Here is a 4502-nt window from a genome sequence, read left to right as displayed (position 1 = left end):
CTTGCTACGTGTTTACAATCTTTCTCTTATGTGTTACCGCTTTATATCTATCATCATTCGCATAAGCTAAGTCATTTCTTTCGCAATAAGTCCTAGCTCTTAGTATGCAAGAAAGAAAAGATTTTCTTTTGCAATTCAAAAAGATTTTTTTTACCTTTTGCACTCATCTTCTCAAAAAAAAAAAACATCAAAAAGATTTTTCTTCTGCTCTTTTTAGAAAGGATTCATAATTCAAAAACTTCGAAAAAGATTTTTTTTTCAATAGGAGCTATGTATAAAAGAAAATTTCAAAAAAAGATGGTAGAAGTTTTGTACATTTCATATAACAAAAATACCAAAAAGATTTTCCTTTCGTAGTTTCTGGTGTCAATTTTATGTGAAGTGTTAAATTAAAAAAAAAAACAAAAAGATTTTATTAACGTTTTTCATCGTCTGTCTTTGGCCGTGTCTCTTAAGTCGAGGGTTAGTTTTTTATTTAATCCATAATTTTCCAATCTGGATGAACTACACACACCTGATTCTCCTCTGACAGGAGTGAGATACGTAGGCAGCCCTTCGTGGGTTCGGTGATCTTATTTAAAAATTTCAAAAAAAATTTCTTCACTCTTCATTTAGAGTAGGTGTTTCATGCACTTCTCTAAAAGAAAATCATAAAAAGATTTTCCTTTAATAGTTTCAAGTTTTATTTTCATATGAAATTCAAAATTGCATACCCAAAAAGATTTTCTTTGGTAATCATACGTTTCATTTTGTATAGGAATTTTAACACTGAAAAAATTCAAAAAGATTTTTGTTAATTCTTTTGATAATTTGTTATTTTATTTTCTTCTTAAAGTTTCAAGCAAAAAAAAGAAAAAAAATAAAGAGAATGATTGGCCAAACTTCACGAACTACGCACACCTGATTCTCCACTCTCGGGGGTGAGATACATAGGTGCCCTTCTTGGGTTCAGTGATCTTTTCAAACAAAAAAAGAGAAAATGATTTTGAGAAAATGTTGTACTCTAACGCATTTGTTATCTCTTGTTAAGTTAGTTTAAGGTGGTTGGTTTGTGGCATTTTTGCTAGTCCTTCACATCACACCAAATTCAAAGAAGGGCTAATTGTGTCCTGCGAGGATATAGAGAGTGACATCATGGACCAAAGAAAGAGTCAGGAAAATGAGAATTTAAAGTAAGAGATTGCGATATTAAGGCAACAAATGATAGAAATGTATCGAGCTTGGGCAAGTGGGTTGCCTTCTCCTCCATCCCCCACTATTTACCCCGCAAATACCTTGAGATTTCCATCAAAATTGCAAAGTCAGTTTCCTATTGTTGTTGATGCACCACAACATGCCTCAAAATTTACTCCAAGACGAAAGCATCCCAAAGCTTCCACCACTCATTCTCTAGCTCTTCAGTGTAAATCTACCACATTGATAGCACCACCTATCGTCTCTGCTTCTATTGTCCAACCCTTTACTGAGCCTTCCACCTTGGCTTTCCGTCCAACGGTTGTGCTTCCCCAATCTGCAAGTGAGTCAATGTTTAATACTCTTGATGATTACTATTATACTCTTGAGCCCATATCTATGTTAACTAGACCACCAAAATGTCTTATCAAGAAATCTGACATGACGGAAGAGCAAGAAAAAATGGCTAGGAAAATGAAGAGTGTAGAAAAGGACTTGCGAAGTGTAAAGATGTTGCATATAAGGATTATGGCATGTCTTCAAGTGTTAACCTCCCTCATAACTTTGAGGTATCAGAATTTAAGGAGCATAATATGTATGAGGATTCTGTAAAACACTTGCGATGATATTGCCATCAATTGAGGGGGACTGAAGGAAAGAAGAAGGAGAATGTAGCTATTATTGTGTCAAGGCCACAACGGAGTTGAGAGGGTCAACTTATCGATATTGTCAGTCTCAATCCCAAGATTACACATCAAATCCACATACTCATCCGCAATAAGGTTCCTCTTTACAAAATCCAAGTTATTCCATTCCACTTCCTCTGTATCCTTTGAACAAAGGACAACTATATGCTCATCCGTATTCTTATCCATAATGTCATGCATTGGTTCCTCAACATCGTCCTCGACCTCCACATATTTACTAAGGAACTTCTAAGTCCAGTTTTCAACTGAGGCCAGAGTTTGCAAAAAGGAGGAAGTCAAAGGATAATTTTACACCGATTGGGTAATGTGTCTGATAGCGGTGAAAGATCTAGTCATGATAATGTGCAAATCATTGGCTAAGATGTCAAGCTCAATAATTGGAAAGTCACTCCTCTCATTGGCTAAGACTCAGGTGAGGACGGCGGCAGGAGACTCGGAGCATTTCTCTGTTTTGATGGGGTTGCACTAGGGTTCCACTCTTAGCCCGTTTTTGTTTGCTCTGGTGATGGATGTGTTGACGTGACATATTCAAGGAGAGGTGCCTTGGTGTATGCTTTTTGCAGATGATGTTTTGATTGATGAGACGCAGGGGGTGTGAATGATAAATTAGAGCTATGGAGACAGACTCTTGAGTCCAAAGGGTTCAGGTTGAGCAGGAGCAAGACAGAATATTTGGAATGCAAGTTTAATGATTCCTAGATGGTGTGTATGCGAAGAACGTTCGTGATGAAGCCTCGAGGCGTCGGGTAGAGCATCGTTCAGGGTTAGTGTAGGTTTATTTTAGTATTTTTTATTTCGGACTGTAATAATTAGACTGGACATTATTTTTCAAACTTGTTTTATGTGGTTTGTTTGTTTGTTTGTTCGTTTTGTGTATTTTATGTACTTTATTCACTTCATAGCGTCAAATTAGCCTATACAAGTCAAGAAGCGACTGTGCTAGAACCACGGAACAGAGGGGTGCCTAACACGTTTCCTTCGATCAACAGAATTCCTAAACTAGAATCTCTGTTCATGGATCAGTTTTAAAGAGTCACACCATTTGAAAAAGAGTTTCCAACGGTGACTTGGCACACCAGATTTATATCAAGTGGCGACTTTGAGTTCAAATGAAAAAAAGTCCTTTTTGAAATAAATTTTATCTTTTATCACTTAATAATAATAAAATTCTTTTCGAACTTAATAGTATCTTTTTGGTAAAAAAAAAGGGTGTGACAAGTGGGTGAACGTAAGATCCTTAGCATGTGTCTACAAGGTATTGTTGAGAGTGATGGTTCCTTGAATGGATCGGATTTATTTTTTGACTTGTTATATTTGGTTCCTTGAGTGAACAGGGATTTATGATTATTGACATTGTTGTTGTTGGATTGAATCCTTCAGTGGTCCGGACTAATTTGCAAATGATTGGCATATATTTTTCTTGTCTATTTACTTACGGATTACAAACAAGGTGTAGCATATTCTTGTTGTATCATGGTTTGTTGACTTGGATTGAAGCTGATAGTCATGGTTTTGACTTGAGTTGTTTTCTGTACTAACTTGTACTTGACTAAATTCTATGGTGTTGTTTGAAAGGCTAGGTATCACATAATTGAGGTAAAAGTTAATTGATAGGTGTTCATGGTTGTTCTTGTTTACTAAGCTATGGTTACTTGTTCATATTCGTTATTTTAGATTGGCCGATGACCTTACCAATACACCATTATTTCCTGTGTACTGATACTACACGTGCTCTTTTTTCGTTGAGTGTAGAGTATTTTCCAGCGACTGCATAGACCTCAGTTTTAGAGCAGACCACATTTCGACTCAAGGGTGAGCTACATCTTCCAAACAGCCATGAGTCCTTTATTTTAGTTCTTGTCCACTTATTTCGGACATGAATTTCTTTCTAATTATGGGTTGAGTGTGTTTATTGACAATTGAGTGTTTTGGTTCAATAACTTTCAGTTCTTGGGGGTATTTTACACATTCATTTTACTTTTGCATTCGATACTATTACTAAAGCACTTGAGATATTGGACTATTTAATGAAGTGATTAGTTTATTTTGAATTTGACCAAGTGTTGGGTTTGAGTAGTTGAGTTAAATGATTCTCCCACCGGAGAGTTAGTGTGGGTGCTACAAAAGGGAGAATCATTTAACTCAACTACTCAAACTTACTATTTCATGATTAGAATTCACCATTAAATTCTTGAAATTTGTGGGATTAAAGTTGAATGATGGTAGAAAATCTTAGAATGGGAGAAATGATCATGGAATTGACCTTGGGGTTAGGAGATTAGGTTAAAGTCCTTTAACATGTTAGGTCATTGTCTGAGTTATGTTTGTACTGTTGCTTTTAGACTACAACCAAGCCAAATTGCACAGAAAGGCAAGGCTCAAACTCAGTAGAGTGTGCAGTCTTGGATTGAGGTAGGTGGTGGTTTAATGTAGTTGAAATCCAACTTGATTTGTGTGTGTTTGTTAACTGTCTCTTTGTATACACATTACACTGTATGTTTAAAAAAAGTAAATTATTAAATGATATCTTAAGTGTTAATCACATATAATGATACTGTATAAAAGCTTGTTGGTTGTATAAATATGGTTGAGTAGTTGAGTTCCCCCACCGGAGAGTTAGTG

The sequence above is a fragment of the Capsicum annuum genome, chromosome 9 (assembly GCF_002878395.1).
Source record: "Capsicum annuum cultivar UCD-10X-F1 chromosome 9, UCD10Xv1.1, whole genome shotgun sequence".
Taxonomy (NCBI): Eukaryota; Viridiplantae; Streptophyta; class Magnoliopsida; order Solanales; family Solanaceae; genus Capsicum; species Capsicum annuum.
The sequence above is the reverse complement of the archived record's forward strand: the minus strand, read 5'-3'. Positions refer to the sequence as shown.